This window comes from Schistocerca piceifrons, chromosome 3, assembly GCF_021461385.2.
Source record: "Schistocerca piceifrons isolate TAMUIC-IGC-003096 chromosome 3, iqSchPice1.1, whole genome shotgun sequence".
Taxonomy (NCBI): Eukaryota; Metazoa; Arthropoda; class Insecta; order Orthoptera; family Acrididae; genus Schistocerca; species Schistocerca piceifrons.
The window spans coordinates 80972617-80998122 of NC_060140.1; the positions used below are offsets into that span (position 1 = coordinate 80972617).

General features: G+C 39.5%; 1 long non-coding RNA gene across 2 annotated transcripts in view; it reads right to left on the reverse strand.

Moving 5' to 3' along the window:
* The window catches only part of LOC124789503, a 37258-nt gene extending 11975 nt beyond the window's left edge, over positions 1-25283 (reverse strand). Inside the window, exons 1-3 of one of the 2 annotated variants that reach the window (XR_007016126.1) lie at positions 24998-25283; positions 19965-20516; positions 18766-18972 (exon numbers count right to left, since the gene is read on the reverse strand). This is a non-coding gene — a long non-coding RNA (uncharacterized LOC124789503). Of the gene's footprint in view, positions 1-18765; positions 18973-19964; positions 20517-24515; positions 24899-24997 lie in introns of those variants that run through there. The other variant, XR_007016127.1, reaches the window with a different exon arrangement.
* Positions 25284-25506: the final 223 nt, after the last annotated feature.

Here is a 25506-nt window from a genome sequence, read left to right on the forward strand (position 1 = left end):
TCAGTGAAAATGCCCCAACAGATATGCACTCGTCCTCAACAAAATTCTTTTGTAGCAGCTGTACATTATGACAGGTCGTACTTTGCTTCATCAGAAATGTCTGTGATGAAGAAAGAGATGTTTAACTACTTTTTCTCCACGCACCTGGACCAGCAGTGTCATTCTTTTGGCCTGAGAAGGAAGACTTTTGTTATGTGCCTTAGGAAAACATTTTGTGTGCTGTTGGTGTACCTAAATCAATATTATTAGGCAGAATGTATCACTTTAATGAAAAAGATATGAAGTTAACAGAATACAATTTGTCACAGTGCATTAAAAAGAGAGATGCTCTTAAAAAGTTTCTTTGACAGTTTCAAGGATCTTCACTGCTTAACATGTACATTTTACATTAACATCAGAGTGGCTACAATATTTGGTGTTTAAAGATGCTAATTTGACACCCTGAACAAAGTTAACCTGCATAATGAAATTGTTTCAATTACATTTACAACTTTTGGCTCTTTGTTTTCATGAGGCAGCCTTGTCAGTTTACATAATCCAATTTGAATGATCTTCTGGACAATGATGCGATATATGTTAAATTACCCTCCAATATCTATCAAAACTCAGGGTACTGCTTTGTTTTTCTTTTCTTTTCTTTTCTTTTTCTTCTTCAAATAATATCAGAGTTTCAATAAATATAAATCTTGTATCAGCTCCCAGAAAGTGTTTTACATATTTAAAACTCATTGTTTGGACCAAAACAGCTTAAATTGATTTTCTATATTCTCATAAGTCAAGAATAGTTATTGATTTTTTTCCCCAATAAAAATACGATCCTTCCGTGACATTTGGGAAATATGACAGCAATATGTTGAAAATAAGATATTTTCTGTTATTATTATTACTGTCATTATTTTTGTCTGAAGTAATGCAATCCAAATGACAAACTTCAGTTGCAGCATTTACATTTTAAAAAATTTCCATTGACCCCCCCCCCCCCCCCTCCTCAAACTACATGAAGCATGTGGAAAAATTTTGCATCGATTATTGCCATGCAGAAAATAATAATAAGAAAAAAAATTAATGAAAATCTGAAGCAGTGGGTATAAGGTATGTATAATCTTACTTAAATAAATCTGAAATCAATACTTAGTGTTGTGATGGAAAAAAAAAACTGTGTGTCCATTCATAGAAAACCCACAAATAATTTTATTACAATGTGTACTGTCTTGGGAATTATTTAAGACCAATTATAAGTTACTACCAGGTTGGAGAAATGTGACAAGCATTTTTCAATATGTGTGCATTTTTTCTGGAAATACGAAAGTGACAAGTATTAAATTTTTGTATTGTACTTTGTAGCCTTTACTGCATAAATATACAGGGTGATTCAAAAAGAATACCACAACTTTAAAAATGTGTATTTAATGAAAGAAACATAATATAACCTTCTGTTATACATCATTACAAAGAGTATTTAAAAAGGTTTTTTTTCACTCAAAAACAAGTTCAGAGATTTTCAATATGGCCCCCTCCAGACACACGAGCAATATCAACCCGATACTCCAACTCGTTCCACACTCTCTGTAGCATATCAGGCGTAACAGTTTGGATAGCTGCTGTTATTTCTCGTTTCAAATCATCAATGGTGGCTGGGAGAGATGGCCGAAACACCATATCCTTAACATACCCCCATAAGAAAAAAATCGCAGGGGGTAAGATCAGGGCTTCTTGGAGGCCAGTGATGAAGTGCTCTGTCACGGGCTGCCTGGCGGCCGATCCATCGCCTCGGGTAGTTGACGTTCAGGTTTCATAACTAACCTTTTTCGTAGGACTCTCCATACAGTTGATTGTGGAATTTGCAGCTCTCTGCTAGCTCTGCGAGTCGATTTTCCTGGGCTGCGAACAAATGCTTGCTGGATGCGTGCTACATTTTCATCACTCGTTCTCGGCCGTCCAGAACTTTTCCCTTTGCACAAACACCCATTCTCTGTAAACTGTTTATACCAACGTTTAATACACCACCTATCAGGAGGTTTAATACCATACTTCGTTCGAAACGCACGCTGAACAACTGTCGTCGATTCACTTCTGCCGTACTCAATAACACAAAAAGCTTTCTGTTGAGCGGTCGCCATCTTAGCATTAACTGACGCTGACGCCTAGTCAACAGCGCCTCAAGCGAACAAATGTACAACTAAATGAAACTTTATAGCTACCTTAATTCGCCGACAGATAGTGTTTAGCTCTGCCTTTTGTCGTTGCAGAGTTTTAAATTCCTAAAGTTGTGGTACTCTTTTTGAATCACCCTGTATTAAAAAAAGATGCTGTAATTTACCAAACGGGAAAGCGCTGGTAGACAGACACAATACAAAACACACAAATAGCAAGCTTTCGCAACCCATGGTTGCTTCATCAGGAAAGAGGGAAGGAGAGGGAAAGACGAAAGGATATGGGTTTTAAGGGAGAGGGGTAAGGAGTCATTCCAATCCCGGGAGCGGAAAGACTTACCTTAGGGGGGAAAAAGGGACAGGTATACACTCGCACGCACACACACACACACACACACACACACACACACACACACACATTCGCACATATACAGACACAAGCAGACACATGCAAATGCAAAGAGGTTGGGCAGAGATGTCAATCGAGGCGGAAGTACAGAGGCAAAGATGTTGTTGAATGACAGGTGACGTATGAGGGGCGGCAACTTGAAATTAGCGAAGGTTGAGGCCTGGTAGGTAACGGGAAGAGAGAATATGCCAAGGTGTGTGTGTGTGTGTGTGTGTGTGTGTGTGTGTGTGTGTGTGTGTGTGTGTGGGCGCGCGCGCGCGCGTGAGCGAGCGAGTGTATACCTGTCCCTTTTTCCCCCCTAAGGCAAGTCTTTCTGCTCCCGGGATTGGAATGACTCCTTACCCTCTCCCTTAGAACCCACATCCTTTCGTCTTTCCCTCTCCTTCCCTCTTTCCTCATGAAGCAACCGTGGGTTGCGAAAGCTTGATATTTGTGTGTGTGTTTGTGTGTTTTTTATTGTCTCTGTCTATCAGCACTTTCCCGTTTGGTAAGTCACAGCATCTTTTTTTTTAATATATTTTTCCCATGTAGAATGTTTCTTTCTATTATATTCATGTCATTACTGCTTACATAATCACACGCCTGTTAAGTACGTGCTTCTCTTAACATATGAAAAAAATTCCAAATCAAAAGCTTCAGAAGCTCCACAGTTATGGGCATTTATGGACGTAAGTACCATTTTGCACTGACATTCTTGCAGAGCCCAGTTATCAGAATATCACTACATTTGAAATTCGATATATAAACAAGTTTTAGTCTGAGAGCAAAAAGACTTTGCACGAGTTCTTACATTATGAGTTTAAGCAAATGTGCAAAGTTACATGAAGATCTGAGATGATGAGTGTTATGACCTGCGTGGTTTGATGTGGAATGACCCAACAGCATCGTCTGCAAAAACGCCTCACAGAGTTGGAGGGCGTTATGTACTACATGTGTGTTCTCCAGAAATTACCTTTACGCCTGTCAATTCCACCGTCCTGTTAAGAAATAGCGACCAAATGAAAACTGCCACTACAGTATGGCACTAGAGCAGGTAGAGAGAGCCACACTGCCACACTGCAAAACGAACACTCGAGCTCATTAAACTTGCAACTAGTGCTGTCATTTCGCTTTGTTTTGACTGAAATCAGGTTTGTTTAGTTTCTGATATTTACTCACTTTTATTCCATGGTAAATCATGTTTAATGTACGATGCTGCAAGCCAAACACGTGAATGTGTATTTGCTGAGACAGTACACTGAGCAAAAAGGAGAAAGGTTAGCCCTTATTTCCTGGAGCTCACTTTGTTAATAACGGCAACAGCTTTGTAAATAAGCAAAACCGCAGTTGTTACACACTTTCTAAACTGTGTCACTTCAAAACACTTGGCTTTACGCAGGCAGTAAATTTTCTTTGTGTGCAGCGCTGAATGATACACACTTCAATAACTCCTTTATTTGAAGACAAAACATTTTAATGCATTGAAATCCAGATTTCTGTGGTGGATGACAATCATAGCATTGGATAATATTGTTTGGGTCAATGTCAGGCATTCACGACTTACACCCGGGTCAATAACTAAGTGACAATGCTAGTTGATTATAGGATATCTAGCGTAGCAGCAACCAGTGATTTCACACCTTATGTCCTGAACACAGTTGTCAATCTTTCTTCTACTTCAGCTGCCAGTTACCGATCAGCTGTGGACAACAACTTCTGACTGTATGAATTGCTGAGAGTTGTTCCTATACACTATGTTTCTCAGTCTGACATGTTTTCTTAATGGAGTTCATGAAGCTAACTGTGAAACTGCATTGGAAACTGAGCCCACTATTAAGATCCTGCAAAGCAAACTTAACATTATCGCAAGTACACAAGGAACATATGAACGTACTCAGGATTGAATGTACAGCTGCTGTTGCAAGAGCACTTGCACCTAACAGCAAACAGCTAACATCCTCCCTTTTGAGCCCAAACTGACGACCGCTTTGTTATTCTGATCTAGGTATAGAAGCTGGAATGAGGGATCCTGAGGATGCAATGGCAGAACCACTTGAAGAGGGCCAGGGAAGAGGGACCGAGAAACTTGGCACAGTGGTATGACTCAAGAGACTCGTTCGAAGAACTGTGGTTGAAAACCCTATCAGGCCATTGAGATTTGAATTTTCTGTGCTTTTCTTACATCACTTCAGCCAAATACGGGTATGCTTCCTACGGAGAGGACATTGTCTGTTTCCTTTACCACATTTCCAGCAATCCTGGCTTGTGCTCTGTCTCTGATTACCTTTCTAACATATTCGTGCATCACACCATGCTACTCTGTGTGTGAATGCCTGTCTGCACTACCTATGGCCAAGACAACGTAGTGTTCTGGCATGTGTGGGCAAGTGACAGGTGCATGAATGGCAGAAGATGCATACTCGCAAAATCTCTTTGTAGAGCAGCACAACTACAAACTGGTTTAGCTTCAACCACAGTTAGACAGTAGTGCGTATTGTGAATCTTTACGAGTATTACTAACCCAATCCAAAAAGTGCAAATAATGTTTAGTTATGCTACTTTTCGGTACACTTTAAAAAAAACTTTTATCGAAGTATTTGTAAGTACATCTGTGTCACTCATTACATTTTTGAAATTTATTTGCAATATGAGAGAGCGAGTTTGGTGAAGAGATTAGTTTATGTGAACCTACAATTGATTGGTTAACAAATAAAGTTGAGAAGGCAGTTGAGTGTAACTGGATTTAATAAAGACTCTTGTGGTGTGCATAGTGTAAGACCTTCGGTACACACACCATCAGATTATTTGACTAGTCGCTCTAACGAAGTAGGCGAGTGTCAGCAATATGTCTCGTGGTCTTATCGTGGCGTGTTTATCTCCTGCAGTTAGGTCAGACGATAGAAATGCCACTTGCACGCTTAGAGTAGCAGGTTGACGGTGACCAACTTTAAATAGAGCTTGATTAATTTTCACACACATTTATTAAAATAATAAAAAGCATAGACATTACGTAACTTGATTCTGGATGCTGTTTACAATTGACAATCTGAAGTTCCTTTGGTCTTGGTACGTTAATCTTATTCTCACATATCTCTGATACTTGACAAAGTGTCTATTCATTCATCTTCATGGCTATGTACAGGAATATGGTAATCTTATTAGGCGCAGACTGAAACTTGACTATAGACTGGTACAGACTAATGCAGACTCGTACAGACTGGTGCAGACAAATGCAGACTGACTAATCTGAGGTCTGTACACTTGTTATAATACCCCGCGCATTCAGGTATCACTGCGCGAGTGTGATCCGCGAGGAGAAAAGGTTCTACGTTAGCAGCAATCTCATTGGCTGCGTTACATATTAATACGCGGATCGGCGGAAGCAGAATTTGGTCCGTCTCTAAGGCAGCGCCATCTCGTAGTGCGGAGATGGACGAGCGCTGCGCCGGCGCTGTTGTGCTTAGCGGGGCACGCTGTAGTGGGACAGTTGTGTACGCGCTGACTACACGGAACTATGTACGCAACAACTCTGAAGTGGGTTTTGGCACAAGACTGTTCTGTACACTTCTTGGCAGGAAGAGAATGTATTGAGAAATGAGGCTGAAATCTTTGCTTTAAAAAATATTATTATGTTCTGTGTGTGAAGACAATGTGACCTTATACGAGAGTGGGACGTACCTCTCTACTGCGTAATTCTGTTGTATGAAAGCAATGTGGGGTGAATTGAGGCTGTAGTAAGTGAAAAATATGCCACTTATGCTATTACTGAATTATGCTTGATTATTGTCAAAATGTCTAAAGTAGTTGAAGTTAATAACTTTAGCTCTTTCGAAATGTAATTCAAAAACTGTGTGATAAATGTCAATCATGAAAAGTACAATATTGTGAAAAGGAAAGTTATCACTCACCGTATAGCGGAGATGCTGAGTCCCAGGCAGGTACAACAAAATAACTGTCACAAATAAAGCTTTTGGCCAGTAAGACCTTCATCAAAAATAGACGCCTTTTTCAAATACACACACACACACACACACACACACACACACACACACACACACCTGTAGTCTCAGGCAACTGAAGCCGTGTGTGTGTGTGTGTGTGTGTGTGTGTGTGTGTGTGTGTGTGTGTGTATTTGAAAAAGGCCATACTGGGCAAAAGCTTTATTTATGACAATCTTTTTGATGTACCTATCTGCGACTCAGGATTTCCGCTAAATGGTGAGTGGCAACTTTCCTTTTCATAATATTGTACATTCGATCCTGGATTTTCCATTGTTAAATCATGAAAAGTTGACTCCAGTTGTTTTAGTGGACATGCAATGACACAGGCCTGTTTCACCTTTCCTGTGCAGTCAAAAAATATGGTAATTATTGTCTGTACAGTGTGAATCTATACTTTAAGTTCTCTAGTGATATTATTTCATATTTAGCAAGTTCATTACCAGACTTTAATCCCATTTTTAGTGGGGACTGTGAGTAAGCACTTAGTGTTGGGTTCATGGGGTTGAATCCTATTACTATCTATGTCCTCACACCAACTGAAGAATCAAGAGGATGAGGAGAAAGAAGCTTTCTACAAATCTCTGGGAAGAGCATATGATTAATGCACTGGGAATGATACAAAAATATTAGCCAGAGACCTATACGGCCAGCTGGGAAGAGAACACATCTATAGACCGGCAATCAGTATATGCAGTTGACATGCAATAAGCAATGACAATGGGACAAGTTTGATACTCTTTGCAACATCTAGAAACACGGTGGTAGGCTCCACATTGTTCCCACACAAGGAAATACATAAGGGAACATGGACAGCACTAGAGGCAAATACAACAAATCCGACTGACCATGTACTAACTGGTGCAACACACAAGTCAGAGTAACTGGATGTAAGGAGTTTAAGAGGTCAAAATATAGACACGGATCTTTACCTAGTTTTGGCACGGGTGAGGGCATGAGTATTTAACGCAGTGAAAGGAACCCAGCCCAGAACAAACCAATATAACATTACAGCTTTAGAATATGAGGAATCACAGGAATGATACAAGGAGAGAATAATTCAGGCCCTTGAAAACGCTGGAGAATGTAAAAACACTGAAGATGAATGGGAAACGATAAAAAAGGCAGTACAGATAGCAGCAAGTGAGATACTTGGGAGCAGCATAAGGCAAACAAGAACCAAATGTGAAACAGAAACAAATGAAACATACAGAAGGACGTTACAACCACCAGGATTATAATGGAAGAATATAAAGAAAAACAGAGAACTAAAAAAAGGACACATCAAAGGAAAAAGAGGGAGTGGATGAAGGCAAATATTGATGAGGTGAAGATTCTAAGAAGTACAAATGAGGCAAGGAAATTTTAAAGAGAGGTAAATAACGCATGGAAACTTTTCAAGGGCAGAATAAGTTTAATAAAAGATGAAAAGGGCGAAATTATAAACAAAGAGAAGAAGCTATGCATAGGGTGAAATTGTATGTAAAGAGAAAGAGTTTGAGAGAGGTGGTGTCACTACTTTAACAAACTCCTTACCCAAGAGCAGTTATACTAAGGAACTCAACAGAAAAACAGGAGAAAGAGGATCCAGATAACAGTGTGGACTATGTAACTTATAAGAGGTGAGAACTGCAATGAGGAAATTAAAGAAGAAGACTCCAGGAACGGATAGCATTCCAGCAGAGCTTTTCAAGCAAGGAGGCTCTGAATTGGAAATAAACATCCTGAAACTGGTTAAACTAATATGGGAAGAAGAGGAAATACCTCAAAAATGGAAAGAAAGAATTACATGCCCCATATATAAGAAAGGAGACTAGACAGAATGCAGTAACTATAGAGGTATCACAATGGTTAATCTGGGATGTAAATATCTCTCTAACAAGGATAGTAGATTTGACAATGAAAGGGACACAAGCTAGCATAAAAACTGGAGGAATGTTGTCCAATGCTTTGGAAATTAGGAATACTGCAAGATGATGCGCTGGCACGCCTCCCATTCAATGTCGCCTTGGAGACGGTGATGATATATGCAAATATCTTAAATAGGGAAAAGATTTTTCATAAATCTGTGCAAATACTGGCCTACACAGATGACATTTCCATTACTGTCAAGAGTTCTTGCTACTGTGTCAGAGACATTCACCTCACTTGAACAGGCTGGCAGGAATACAGGACTAAATATCAATGAGCAGAAAACAAAATACCTAGCTGCTGGAAAAACACACAGGGAGGACATCCCAGCCAAACTAACAATGGGTATCTACACCTTTGAGACTGGTAACAATTGAACCCAGGTATGGTAACAATTGAACCCAGGTACTTGAAATGGTCGACTTTTTCGAAGATACTTTCTATGAAATAAAGCAGAGGCTAACTACAGCTAATAAAGCTTATTTCACCTTAACAAAGCTTCCATCTTCAAGGCTCCTGACTAGAACAACAAAACTAGCCAGACCAGTGGTTATTCACGTCTCTGAAACCTGGGCTCTGACAGCAAAGGACGCCAAATTGCCAGATGCGTTCAAGAGGACACTCGGGGGAGAATCATCTGCTCAATTTGCGAAAGGGAAAGAGTGAGGAGTTGTACGCCATCTCCAAAGATCAGCCTGTTAGCAAGTCATCTAGGATGAGGTGGGCTAGACATGGGGCGTGGACAAATGGTACGGAAGCGGGGTGGGGGTAGGGTGGGGAAAGTTTTACAAGGAAAGACAGATGGACAGAGTGAACATTGTTGACCAAAAACTAGATGGGAGGATCGAATCATAGAAGACATTCAGAAGACGGGCTACACGAATTGGAAAATGTTAGGAAGGGGCCAGAATAAATGGAAAGAGATAGTTTAAGAGTATCTATAGAGCCGCCGAAGAAGAAGAAGAAGAAGACTAGGACAACTTAAGTTTTTCAATTTAAAACTCTTCTCTAAATGAACTTAATCAGTTTTTGAAAATACAATGTAATTGGACAAATAAAAAATTTACTCTCCAAGCGGTGGTAGGAGAACACACATATAACAAAGGTGTTATGCATGCAAGCTTTCGGAGCCAGTGGCTCCTCCTCCTGACAGAATGGTTTAAAGGGGAAGGAAGAGGGATGAAAGAAAAGGACTGGTGAGGTTTAACAACATCTACATCTACATCCATACTCCGCAAGCCACCTGACGGTGTGTGGCGGAGGGTACCTTGAGTACCTCTATCGGTTCTCCCTTCTATTCCATTCTCGTATTGTTCGTGGAAAGAAGGATTGTCGGTATGCCTCTGTGTGGGCTCTAATCTCTCTGATTTTATCCTCATGGTCTCTTCGCGAGATATACACAGGAGGGAGCAATATACTGCTTGACTCTTTGGTGAAGGTATGTTCTCGAAACTTTGACAAAAGCCCGTACCGAGCTACTGAGCGTCTCTCCTGCAGAGTCTTCCACTGGAGTTTATCTATCACCTCCGTAACGCTTTCGCGATTACTAAATGATCCTGTAACGAAGCGCGCTGCTCTCCGTTGGATCTTCTCTATATCTTCTATCAACCCTATCTGGTACGGATTCCACACTGCTGAGCAGTATTCAAGCAGTGGGCGAACAGGCGTACTGTAACCTACTTCCTTTGTTTTCGGATTGCATTTCCTTAGGATTCTTCCAATGAATCTCAGTCTGGCATCTGCTTTACCGACGATCAACATTATATGATCATTCCATTTTAAATCACTCCTAATGCGTACTCCCAGATAATTTATGGTATTAACTGCTTCCTGTTGCTGACCTGCTATTTTATAGCTAAATGATAAAGGATCTATCTTTCTGTGTATTCGCAGCACATTACACTTGTCTGCATTGAGATTCAATTGCCATTCCCTGCACCATGCGTCAATTCGCTGCAGATCCTCCTGCATTTCAGTGCAATTTTCCATTGTTACAACCTCTCGATACACCACAGCATCATCCGCAAAAAGCCTCAGTGAACTTCCGATGTCATCCACAAAGCCATTTATGTATATTGTGAATAGCAACGGTCCTATGACACTCCCCTGCGGCACACCTGAAATCACTCTTACTTCGGAAGAATTACATTGAGAATGACATGCTGCGTCCTGTTGTTGTTGTGGTCTTCAGTCCTGAGACTGGTTTGATGCAGCTCTCCATGCTACTCTATCCTGTGCAAGCTTCTTCATCTCCCAGTACCTACTGCAACCAACATCCTTCTGAATCTGCTTAGTGTATTGATCTCTTGGTCTCCCTCTACGATTTTTACCCTCCACGCTGCCCTCCAATGCTAAATTTGTGATCCCTTGATGCCTCAAAACATGTCCTACCAACCGATCCCTTCTTCTAGTCAAGTTGTGCCACAAACTTCTCTTCTCCCCAATCCTATTCAGTACCTCCTCATTGGTTACGTGATCTACCCACCTTATCTTCAGCATTCTTCTGTAGCACCACATTTCGAAAGCTTCTATTCTCTTCTTGTCCAAACTGGTTATCGTCCATGTTTCACTTCCATACACGGCTACACTCCATACAAATACTTTCAGAAACGACTTCCTGACACTTAAATCTATACTCGATGTTAACAAATTTCTCTTCTTCAGAAACGATTTCCTTGCCATTGCCAGTCTACATTTTATATCCTCTCTACTTCGACCATCATCACTTATTTTACTCCCTAAATAGCAAAACTCTTTTACTACTTTAAGTGTCTCATTTCCTAATCTAATTCCCTCAGCATCACCCGATTTAATTTGACTACATTCCATTATCCTCGTTTTGCTTTTGTTGATGTTCATCTTATATCCTCCTTTCAAGACACTGTCCATTCCGTTCAACTGCTCTTCCAAGTCCTTTGCTGTCTCTGACAGAATTACAATGTCATCGGCGAACCTCAAAGTTTTTACTTCTTCTCCATGAATTTTAATACCTACTCCGAATTTTTCTTTTGTTTCCTTTACTGCTTGCTCAATATACAGATTGAATAACATCGGAGAGAGGCTACAACCCTGTCTCACTCCTTTCCCAACCACCGCTTCCCTTTCATGCCCCTCGACTCTTATAACTGCCATCTGGTTTCTGTACAAATTGTAAATAGCCTTTCGCTCCCTGTATTTTACCCCTGCCACCTTCAGAATTTGAAAGAGAGTATTCCAGTTAACGTTGTCAAATGCTTTCTCTAAGTCTACAAATGCTAGAAACGTAGGTTTGCCTTTTCTTAATCTTTCTTCTAAGATAAGTCGTAAGGTTAGTATTGCCTCACGTGTTCCAACATTTCTACGGAATCCAAACTGATCTTCCCCGAGGTCCGCTTCTACCAATTTTTCCATTCGTCTGTAAAGAATTCGCGTTAGTATTTTGCAGCTGTGACTTATTAAACTGATAGTTCGGTAATTTTCACATCTGTCAACACCTGCTTTCTTTGGGATTGGAATTATTATATTCTTCTTGAAGTCTGTGGGTATTTCGCCTGTCTCATACATCTTGCTCACCAGTTGGTAGTTTTGTCATGACTGGCTCTACCAAGGCCATCAGTAGTTCTAATGGAATGTTGTCTACTCCTGGGGCCTTGTTTCGACTCAGGTCTTTCAGTGCTCTGTCAAACTCTTCACGCAGTATCTTATCTCCCATTTCATCTTCATCTACATCCTCTTCCATTTCCATAATATTGTCCTCAAGTACATCGCCCTTGTATAAACCCTCTATATACTCCTTCCACCTTTCTGCCTTCCCTTCTTTGCTTAGAACTGGGTTGCCATCTGAGCTCTTGATATTCATACAAGTGGTTCTCTTCTCTCCAAAGGCCTCTTTAATTTTCCTGTAGGCAGTATCTATCTTACCCCTAGTGAGACAAGCCTCTACATCCTTACATTTGTCCTCTAGCCATCCCTGCTTAGACATTTTGCACTTCCTGTCGATCTCATTTTTGAGACGTTTGTATTCCTTTTTGCCTGCTTCATTTACTGCATTTTTATATTTTCTCCTTTCATCAATTAAATTCAATATTTCTTCCATTACCCAAGGATTTCTATTAGCCCTCGTCTTTTTACCTACTTGATCCTCTGCTGCCTTCACTACTTCATCCCTCAGAGCTACCCATTCTTCTTCTACTGTATTTCTTTCCCCCATTCCTGTCAATTGTTCCCTTATGCTCTCCCTGAAACTCTGTACAACCTCTGGTTCTTTCAGTTTATCCAGGTCCCATCTCCTTAAATTCCTGCCTTTTTGCAGTTTCTTCAGTTTCAATCTGCAGTTCATAACCAATAAATTGTGGTCAGAATCCACATCTGCCCCTGGAAATGTCTTACAATTTAAAACCTGGTTCCTAAATCTCTGTCTTACCATTATGTAATCTATCTGATACCTTTTAATATCTCCAGGATTCTTCCAGGTATACAACCTTCTTTCATGATTCTTGAACCAAGTGTTAGCTATGATTAAGTTATGCTCTGTGCAAAATTCTAACAGACTGCTACCTCTTTCATTTCTCTCCCCCAATCCATATTCACCCACTATGTTTCCTTCTCTCCCTTTTCCTACTCTCGAATTCCAGTCACCCATGACTATTAAATTTTCGTCTCCCTTCACTACCTGAGTAATTTCTTTTATTTCATCATACATTTCATCAATTTCTTCATCTGCAGAGCTAGTTGGCATATAAACTTGTACTACTGTAGTAGGCATTGGCTTCGTGTCCATCTTGGCCACAATAATGCGTTCACTATGCTGTTTGTAGTAGCTAACCCGCACTCCTATTTTTTTATTCATTATTAAACCTACTCCTGCATTACCCTTATTTGATTTTGTATTTATAACCCTGTAATCACCTGACCAAAAGTCTTGTTCCTCCAGCCACCGAACTTCACTAATTCCCACTATATCTAACTTTAACCTATCCATTTCCCTTTTTAAATTTTCTAACCTACCTGCCCGATTAAGGGATCTGACATTCCACGCTCCGGTCTGTAGAATGCCAGTTTTCTTTCTCCTGATAACGACGTCCTCTTGAGTAGTCCCCGCCCGGAGATCCGAATGGGGGACTATTTTACCTCCGGAATATTTTACCCAAGAGGACGTCATCATCATTTAATCATTCAGTAAAGCTGCATGTCCTCGGGAGAAATTACGGCTGTAGTTTCCCCTTGCTTTCAGCCGTTCGCAGTACCAGCACAGCAAGGCCGTTTTGGTTGATGTTACAAGGCCAGATCAGTCAATCATCCAGACTGTTGCCCCTGCAACTACTGAAAAGGCTGCTGCCCCTCTTCAGGAACCACATGTTTGTCTGGCCTCTCAACAGATACCCTTCCGTTGTGGTTGCACCTACGGCACGGCCATCTGTATCGCTGAGGCACGCAAGCCTCCCCACCAACGGCAAGGTCCATGGTTCATGCGTCCTGTTATCTAGGAACTCCTCAATCCAATCACACTATTGGTCTGATAGTCCATATGCTCTTACTTTGTTCATTAAACGACTGTGGGGAACTGTATCGAACGCCTTGCGGAAGTCAAGAAACACGGCATCTACCTGTGAACCCGTATCTATGGCCCTCTGAGTCTCGTGGACGAATAGCGCGAGCTGGGTTTCACATGACCGTCTTTTTTGAAACCCATGCTGATTCCTACAGAGTAGATTTCTAGTCTCCAGAAAAGTCATTATACTCTAACACAATACGTGTTCCAAAATTCTACAACTGATCGACGTTAGAGATATAGGTCTATAGTTCTGCACATCTGCTCGACGTCCCTTCTTGAAAACGGGGATGACCTGTGCCCTTTTCCAATCCTTTGGAACGCTACGCTCTTCTAGAGATGTACGGTACACCGCTGCAAGAAGGGGGGCAAGTTCCTTCGCGTACTCTGTGTAAAATTGAACTGGTATCCCATCAGGTCCAGAGGCCTTTCCTCTTTTGAGCGATTTTAATTGTTTCTCTATCCCTCTGTCGTCTATTTCGATATCTACCATTTTGTCATCTGTGCAACAATCTAGAGAAGGAACTACAGTGCAATCTTCCTCTCTGAAACAACTTTGGAAAAAGACATTTAGTATTTTGGCCTTTAGTCTGTCATCCTCTGTTTCAGTACCATTTTGGTCACAGAGTGTCTGGACATTTTGTTTTGATCCACCTACCGCTTTGACATAAGACCAAAATTTCTTAGGATTTTCTGCCAAGTCAGTACATAGAACTTTACTTTCGAATTCATTGAACGCCTCTTGCATAGCCCTCCTCACACTACATTTCGCTTCGCGTAATTTTTGTTTGTCTGCAAGGCTTTGGCTATGTTTATGTTTGCTGTGAAGTTCTCTTTGCTTCCGCAGCAGTTTTCTAACTCTGTTGTTGTACCACGGTGGCTCTTTTCCATCTCTTACGATCTTGCTTGGCACATACTCATCTAACACATTATGTACGACGGCTTTGAACTTTGTCCACTGATCCTCAACACTATCTGTACTTGAGACTAAACTTTTGTGTTGAGCCAACAGGTACTCTGAAATCTGCTTTTTGTCACTTTTTCTAAACAGAAAAATCTTCCTACCCTTTTTAATATTCCTATTTACGGCTGAAATCATCGATGCCGTAACCGCTTTATGATCGCTGATTCCCTGTTCTGCGTTAACTTTTTCAAATAGTTCGGGTCTGTTTGTCACCAGAAGGTCTAATATGTTATTGCCACGAGTCGGTTCTCTAACTGCTCAAGGTAGTTTTCAGATAAAGCACTTAAAAAAATTTCACTGGATTCTTTGTCCCTGCCACCCGTTATGAACGTCTGAGTCTCCCAGTCTATATCCGGCAAATTAAAATCTCCACCCAGAACTATAACATGGTGGGGAAATCTACTCGAAATATTTTCCAAATTATCCTTCAGGTGCTCAGCCACAACAGCTGCTGAGCCAGGGGGCCTATAGAGACATCCAATTACCATGTCTGAGCCTGCTTTAACCGTGACCTTCACCCAAATCATTTCACATTTCGGATCTCCGTCAATTTCCTTCGATACTATTGCACTTCTTATCGCTATAAACACGCCTCCCCCTTCACTGTCCAGCTTGTCTCTGCGGTATACATTCCAATCTGAGTTTAGGATTTCATTACTATTTACATCTGGTTTCAGCCAACTTTCTGACCCTAGTACTATATGGGCGTTGTGACCGTTTATTAATGAGAGCAGTTCTGGGACCTTTCTGTAGACGCTCCTGCAGTTTACTATTAGCACATTAATATTGTTATTCCCTGTTGCATTTTGCCTACTCCTACCTTGCTGCGTCTCAGGAGGCGTCTTGTCGGGCCTAGGGAGGGGATTCTCTAACCTAAAAAACCCCCATGTGCACTCCACACGTACTCCGCTACACCCTTGTAGCCGCTTCCGGCGTGTAGTGCACGCCTGACCTATTCAGGGGGACCCTACATTTCTCCACCCGATAGCGGAGGTCGAGAAATTTGCACCCCAGATCTCCGCAGAATCGTCTGAGCCTCTGGTTTAAGCCTTCCACTCGGCTCCAAACCAGAGGACCGCGATCGGTTCTGGGAACAATACTACAAATAGTTAGCTCTGATTTCACCCCGCGAGCGAGGCTTTCCGCCTTCACCAATTCCGCCAACCACCTGTACGAACTGAGGATGACCTCTGAACCCAGACGGCAGGAGTCATTGGTGCCGACATGAGCAACAGTCACACACTAGCACTGCACAGGAGTAGAAAAGGACTGGTGAGGTTTAAGAAAAGGAGCAGAAGAGGACTGGTGAGGTTTAGGAAAAGGAGTCGAGTGCAGAAAAGTCACCCACAACCTGAGTCAGGGGAGGCTTGTTGCCAGTATACATCCTCTGTCTATGTCCATTCACCCTAACTGATAATTTGGTGGTAGTCATGCCGTTGTAAAAGGCTGAATAGTGTTCACATAACAGATGGTATGGGACATGTCATTCGTAGGTAAAAACACACTGCACAGTCTTTGCATATGATTCGTTTGACATCATGACTGCAATATATGAAATGTAGCTAACATACTGAAATTGTATTTAAAGCTGAGAGCAGAGCGATATCCATCACAATTCTTGTGCACCCATTGTTCTGTCCATGCATGATGTGAATCGTGTAATCATAGCACCCGTCTACTTCATAAACAGTTCAAGATATCGAAAGAAGGTTTTCTTTGCAAATCATAGCTATTGTGCATGACAAAAATACATTTGGCACTACAACAGTGGACGTTTTACTTGCTGCGAGAGGAGAACGGAAATATTAGCTCACTTTATTACAAGACAGATATGAAGATTTATTTAACTTTGTATATATTCCACTTCCACAGGAATGCTCGGAGTCTTAGCTACTGTATATGGATATTAAACTATCACTGGACGCAGAAAATTTTACAAGACTCTTCTCTTGGTGTACACTAACGTAAGGTTCAAAATTAAAGTTCAGCAGAAGACATGAAATACACTGGTGCCCTATTGAAGACTATGCTATCAACTTAATAGTTGATCATGAACTAGGCTAAGGATTCCTCTGGTCGGTGGATGTTAATCAGTGTCTGCGTGATGGCCCTGTGGGGCTGGGAGGAAGTGTGAAGCTTCACCAAAAACATTAAAATGTGTGTGAAATCTTATGGGACTTAACTACTAAGGTCATCAGTCCCTAAGCTTACACACTACTTAACCTAAATTATTCTAAGGACACACACACACACACACACACACACACACACACACCACACACACACACCCAAGGGAGGACTCGAATCTCCGCCAGGACGAGCCGCACAGTCCACGACTACAGCGCCTTAGACCGCTCAGCTAATCCCGCGCGGTGAAGGTTCACCAGTGTCTCCCATTTGTCACTGCAGTATGCAGCGAGACACTGTTATCTTTTGTTATATTGATGCAAGCTGCTGACTTTGTTACAGCACTACAATTTTTGGATGGTACCACGATAGCACACAAAGAGATGCATACTTTGCTGTATGATTAATTCTCGAACCTTTTTTATCTGTCGAGATATGTGGTGGATGGTACAGCCAACTCATGGATAATGCCATATCTAGCCAGAAGAATGCAAAAAACTGTACTTAGCAATTCAAGAAATGTAGTCCAGGGACATAATTCTGACGGGAGAAATCATGTATGTGGTTCCACAAGGTTCAATCTTAGGTCCACCACTATTCCTCATATACAGGGTGTACATAATATCCGGGAACACTTTCAATTATTTATAGTACAATAACTAAACACTGTACAGATATCATACTGCATTTTGAAAAGAAACTCTGAAAGTTTTTTTTTTTTTTATATATATATATATACATACCATGTGTGACCCGGCACACATCAACATGGTAATCGAATTCTTGCCATACCCTTCCCAACACGGCATCGTCGACTGTGGCAGTCGCTTCCCATGTTCTCTCCTGGAGCTCTGCTACATCATGTGGTAGAGGCGGTACATACACCACATCTTTAATGTGTCCCCACAGAAAAAAAGTTACATGGAGTGAAATCTGGTGATCAGGGAGGCCATTTCATGGAACAGCTGTCCCCTTCTGTAGCATGGTCGCCATGTTTGCAATTAGCGCTGGCTGCCGACTATCAGAAAATTACCAAACTACGCTGTGGCGGTATACATGAAAAAAAAAACCCTCTCTCTTTGAAATGACATATGTATGATATCTGTACAATGTTTGGTTCTTGTGTAATAAATAACTGAAAGTGTTCCTGGCTTTATGTACACCCTGTATGCTAATGATCTTCCATCTACTATACAACAAGCAGAATTAGTTCTTTTTGCATATGACTCTAGTACTGTAATCAATCCAAGCATATGTACAGAAATGGAACAAATTGTAAATAAAGTTCTTAAAAGTATCATTGACTGGTTTTCTGTGAATGGTCTCAGCCTCTATTTAAAAAAGACACAACATATTCAGTTCTTCACATCTATAGACACTACATCAACAATAAGTGTAACACATGGTGAGGAAATAATAAGTACGGTGGAAATTCAAAATTCTTAGGGGTCTATATTAATGAGAATTTAAATTGGAAATCATATACATTCTGGAACTCTTAGAACAACTTAGTTCAACCAATTTTCACCTGGAAGCATTACAAATCTTGGGACGAGACAAATTAGTAAGTTGATGTATTTTGCATATTTTCATTCAATAATGTCAAAAGAATTATGTTCTGTGGTAACCCATCTTTAAGAAAGAAAGTCTTCATGGCACAAAAATGTACTGTAACTATGTTATGTTGTGCTTACCATGATCATCTTGTAGACATCTGTTAAAAGAGTTGAGCATTCTGACTACTGCTTCACAGTATATTTATTCCCTCATTACGTTTGTTGTTCATAATACACCACAGCTCAAAATGAACAATGAGGTACATAATTACGATGCCAGAAAGAAAAATGACATTCAGTACACCACTTTAGGGTTGTCTGTAGCACAAAAAGGGGCGTACAACGCTGCAACAAAAATTTATGATCAGCTAGCCAGTGACATAAAATGTGTGACAGCAAAGTAAAATGTGAAAACAAACAGAGAAATTTTCTCCTTGAGAAACTACCAACAAGCTAGATTTGAATTCTTATTTCATTAAGAAATATTGTAAAAGGCAAGATTCAAGGCATTTTGTTTTACACATTTTAATTTTCTGATACTTGAATAGTGATTAGGCAGATTCAAGTATAATTTTCTTCTGAAAAAGGTATTTCAGTTCTTTTGTAATAAGCATTAGCATACTTCAGAGGGGGGAAGGAGGAATTATACTGAAAAGGGTATTAACTTCAAGAAACTTGAGGGAACTTTTAATATTGAAGAACATCCCAAGAAAGCTGTGTGTGATGTGTGATAACCAATAAGACTTAATATGTTGCTGTGCTGATTAACCTTACGTTAATGCAGTCCTTGTCATCCTTTCTACTTCTAGCTCCACTAGGAACATGCAAACAGTCTAGAAAGGAGACTGCTTACAATGTACATGTGCGACGCATTTTATACAGTGCCGAGGTCTTTAGGACTATTACCACACAAGACACAAAGAATACTAATGCATACATAGAGGGATGACACAAATGGTTAAAGGTTTGTTTAACCCATGGGAGACCAACATGGAGATTGTGGGACAAACAGATACAAACTATCCCAAGAAGAACAACTGCATTCACAATCGGTCTGGTGAGCATTTTCCAAGTTTGGCATACACCATCATATTGAAAGAGACTTCAAACTTAGAAAGCATTAACCCATACCAACAAATTACAGCATACATCTAAAATAATTACTGGTCTTGAGTTTCATTTCATAAGTAGGTTTACTCTGCAGCTTTATGGTTCATTATAAGGTATTTGTGGGAAATCTTACAGTGAATCAGAACAAAATGGGAAGAAAAAACCCTGATAAAAAAAGCAATCCAACAATGTACATTGAGTCCAAAATTTGAACCATCACATCTTACCTTGTAAGAGGAAGTAATGAAAATTTCATAAGCGTTGTTCTGACTGGTTTGATGCATCCCACCACAACTTCCTCTTCACCTTTGAGTAGCGCTTACACAAAACAACTGTGTTATTCATATGTGATGTATTGAGACTGGAATTTGCAAAACACAGGATGTCGTCAATCATCATCTGCATATGTTTTTGTTCAGTGTGCTGCTATGTTCCCCATTGCTTGCTCCATTACGATACCACAAATTTCATCTTCAAAATTGATGTTTCACCTCAGGCAAATCATGAAATACCAGCTCTTGATGTATCAAAACTTATCACAAATGAGGGAATGTAGTAATCGATGACAAAAAATGTCTGTGTGCCGTCACATAACCTGGTTATTAAGCTACTGCTACACTGCTGCCCCAATTGCCTTGCAACTGAAGAAGACTGCAATGCAGGCAGAGCATCTCCCAGCTGATTCAATTCTACTGTCATTGCGGCCTCAATTTCTGTAACTATAAGGTCCAGTACTTATACAGAAGGGACTACGACATTCATCAGTACACAGTTGCCACCTGAAAAACGAAAATTGTTTTAGAACAAACAAATTATATTATGATATTATCTTACAATAGCAGAATTCATAATGCAATAACGAATGTTGATTTCTTTAAAAATACATTATCACATATTATAGTAAGTTGCCTAGTAATTTTATAATTTCAAATTGATATTAATTACAATGCAAAGATTTCCATCACTAGTGAAACAGCTTTTTCCAAATAATAAGACTATCTCAGCTTACATTATCAGCAGAACAGCTTAGTGCAAATTGTTTTCTATAAAGTGCCCAATTTTAGCAGCATGCGACAGTGGTCTTAAGTAATTTACATTTCAGCTTTTCTAAGTGGTAAACTTGCATCAACTTTCATTTTTACAGTGTACATGCATCACAAATACGAATACAAGCAATTTTAAAATGACTAGTTTGATGTAGCTTTTCACACTAGTCTACCCATGCGCCAGTTTTATCCCTATGTAAATACTAATACCTTAAGTGATTTGAAACGGCTTACAATCCTTGGCCTCTCTCTACAATTGTTACCCCCCCCCCCCCCCCCACTTTCACCACTTACCAAATTAAATGTTAAATTACACATCACGAATCGTCGTAACTTATCCCTTCTTTTATTCAAATTGGGGAATGAATTTCATTTCTACAGATTTCAGTTCAGTAGCATTTAATTTGTTATCTGATCTACCCGTTGAGGCTTGGTTTCACATACGGCATAATCTATTTTCCTTCTGTATGTAGCGCCCCTGTTAATCGTCCATACAACAGTAGGTCATTTCGCCTCAAATCAACTAACAGCCTGAAAGTTGATATCTCAGATTTGGATATCCCCCCCCCCCCAGGTAATGTACCCACTAACACTAGTTTAGATTTGAAATTTCAAATTTTTCTGCCCTTTGGTTTTTGACTTTCAAGGGTTTAAAAATAAAAAACCTCCGTTTTTGATCAATCGATGACTGTTTTAAAATGCTTTAGCTCAAAAACTATACAACCTAGAGAGCTCAAACTTGCACCATTGTTTTCCTCTATAAATTCCCATCAATTTGATATGTAACATGACTATGCTACCTAAATTTGAAAATTTTAAACTATTCCAAAAAAATATATTTTTTTTTTTGAAATTTCCAAAATACGTACCCTCAGATTTTTTTAATAAAAATTGTATGTGTTGTCCAGTCTGACTGACTACATTAGGATAAAACACTTCCCCTTGCCTATATAGCTCAAAATCATCTCCCAATACCAATATCAACATACACAGCCACACACTGGGATCGAAAACTTCCCTTGACCTGTGTCCTGTTAATTTTATCCGTCATATCCATTCCTAAACAAAAACAACTAATTAATTAATTTTACTAAAATTACTACACAATGTACAGCGAACAACACTAAATTAACCTTCACACAAAATCATTAACTTACTGAAATGAATTTTGACTACAAACACAGCCGACACTCAAAACAATTCTGGATTATGAGCAAAAGCAAACTGAGCCCATTACACCACACAAACGAAAATCCTGAACATACCACCAGACAGCACAACAAACCACAACACGACGACATCTACAAACACGCCACACAAACAAACCAAACTCCATGCCGCCATGACGTCACACACGACAACACCCTTACGTCACGGGTCAAAGCTGACACGTGGGATCGGACGCTTCTGTCTACCCATAAAAATAATAACTTAAGAATCTTACGATTTTGTAAGACATTCACTTTTTATTATTAAAAAAACGTGAATTTTCATATAGGGACAAGGCTCTAGTTTTGGCCACTACCCCACTTATGGCCACCTTGATGCAACGGGGAAGCTACACTGCACCCTTTCATTATATATTATAAATGGGAGGGAAAACTAAAACATCTCCAGTATGTCTTCAAATCAGATTGCCTGAAACATAATGCAGTTGCTTTCTATGTATTCCAGGAAAAACTGCTAGAAATCATAAACCAAAACTTGTCTTTTGCAGCTAAAAAGATTAGGCCTACTTACTTTTCTGATGGCAGTGCTGCACAATATAAAAATAAGAAAAACTTCCTTAATTTGTGTTTGCATAAAACTGATTTTGAAGTTGAGGCAAAGTTTGAGTTCTTTGCAACATCCCATGGCAAGAGCGCATGCAATGTCCTTGGCGGAACTGTTAAGCGGCTAGCTGCTAAAGCCAGCTTACAAAGGCCTGACCAACAAATCTTAACACCCAAATCACTTCATGTATTTGCCATAGAAAACATAAAAAACATTGACTTTGAATATTGCACAACAGAGGAGTATGAACAGACCAAAGAATACTTACTTCCTCAGTAAGTGACTCAAAAGCGATTGTGGGAACACAAAAGTTTCACTCATGTAAACCCTGCACAGAGAGTCAAATTACTGTCAAGCCATATCATTTTAGTCTGGACGAGTCTCTTGAATATGTGACAACACTGAACCAAATAACACCGTCACATATGAAAAATATTACTGCTGGTCTTGTGACAGTAGCGTATGACGACTCTCGGTGGCTATGATGCACTGAAGAAAAATACAATGACATGTACCGAATAAATTTTTTACACCCAAAGGGTCCAGCCCAGTCTTTTTGCTATCCACAACCAAGAGATATATTAGATGTCCCAGGAAATACTCTTTTACAAACAGCAAATCCAACAACAGCTACGGGAAGAACCTCAGTTGAAGTGCTAAAGAAATGAAGTTGTCTTCTATTGCTTTGGAAATGTATATTAAAAGATCATAAAAGAAGCACGTTTAAATTATGTTACACCTACCCTCACTGAACGCTAAGTTGTATAGATACCATGTGTATTAACTTTGTAAATACACAATTGGTATTAGAAATACAGTTCTATCCATGCAGATATCAACAAGTTAATCTTTTTCCCAAGTGAAATTACTTATATCAAATTTCTAATATAAAGAACGAGTTGTAAATGATTACAAATAACACTGGAAAACCAAGAAAAAGATAATCTCTACCATTTACGACTAAGGATGAATGTGAGTGGCTTTATTCAAAATTTTGACTTGTTGCACAAGTATTACCAATTAAAATGTGTTCACTCCCTTCTGATGCGTAGTTAAAAGAATCATGAACATTAAATTGAAACAACACTATATCATTTAATGAATTAACAAACAATAAGGAGCAATGTTGCATAAAAAGGCTAAAAAAATAAGTTTGTTAGAATTACGTAGGCCTACCTTAGGCCTTCATAGCCTAGAAATAGTCTGCTTTTCACCTCACTAGTGTGTATTGCGGTAGTAAAATATTATTTTATACAAGAACCCAATGAGATCCCATCTTGAAATTTTGCACGCATGTAGTCAGTTAGACTGGACAACACATACAATTTTTATAAAGAAATCCGAGGGTACATATTTTGGAAATTTGAAAACATGTTTTTTCGAAATAGTTTATGCTACCTAAATCTGAACATTTTAGTCATGTTACATATCAAATTGAAGGGCATTTTTAGAGGAAAACAATGGTGCAATTTGAGCTCTCTGGGTTGTATAGTATTTGAGCTACAGCATTTTAAACAATCATTGATTGATCAAAAACAGAGGTTCTTTTGATTTTTAAACCCTTGAAACTCAAAAACCAAAGATCAGAAAAATTTGAAATCTCAAATTTAAACTAGTGTTAGTGGGTACATTACCTGAAAAATAATTCATCCAAATCTGAGGGGTCATGGTTCAAATCATGTAGTACAATTGGTTTATTTGACATGGAATGACACATGCGCTCTCCATAAAATCGGATACATAATGAGTGTAACAAGAAAAAAATATTTTTAACAGAAAGGTAACGTCACGAAATGAAAAAAAATGTGCATTGCGACAGGACAAGGCAAGCACACCAGTGATGCACTAGGAGGTAAATTGTTCGACAAGCAGCACATAAGGCCACCAATTATGTAGTAGCATAGAAAGTTAATGAAAATATACAAAACTACATCATAAGTAACAATCACTCACACCTACCTACCTACCAACTCTCTTTGATTCAAATTGACACAAGGAGATATGAGAGAATAACATAACAAAAAAGCTGAATGAAGTTTACACTAAAGGAAAGTCGTACAGTAAGATTCAAAAGCAGAAACGGATGCTTAGTGGTCTTCAGACGAATACACGACGCAAAAATTAATGGCACGTGATCCCCGGTGAGATGAAAAATTAATCAAAATACAGTACGTATAATCTCGTGTTCTCCCCTTTCCAAGTTCAGTTCCAGCTCCAACTCCACGGGCTTTGTGAGAGAAACACACTGTAACTAATTGTTGTTAACCACAACATTCAAATACAGATCAAAAGTGTATGTTAAAATCACTGCACAATTTCTTTCTTTTCTCTATTATCAACACGCAGTTTATAATAAAACATTTATAACAGCCAATCACAAACGTAAGTTCTGATAGGTTATACGACACCATAAATATAATTATATGAAAACATGAACTTACAATTACGAAATTTTGTTCGAATCAACAGTTATCAATAAAAGGAAAACTATCGTGTGTTGCCAACTTATTTTCGACCATGTCCCTACGGCCTACACGACTTGTAATAAGTCCCAATGTTCATCTTAAAAAGTCCCCACGGACGCAAAAAATTCTAGATTGACTACAAAAAAAGAGTTAATCATGTATTGGGTAGTAACCATTTCCCTTTATTAGCTATTTTGAGCACTGAACGTTCACTATTTCCAAACAAAATATTCCTAATGTTATTTGGGGAACCTGCTGCTGTTAGTTTCTACATCATGTGCGCAGTTCATAATTTTTATGGCTCTTACTAAAGGCGCCAACAGAAGCAGTGAAATGGAGTATTTATTATGGGAATGACGCACTATTTTCAGTTATATTGAACCGGAGGTGTACGAAAAGAAAAGGCTTGTTTAAGTTTTTTTTTTTATTTTATAAAATTTTATTGTCTGTTACTTTTAGCTAAGGTTGTCGGGCACCGGAAACTT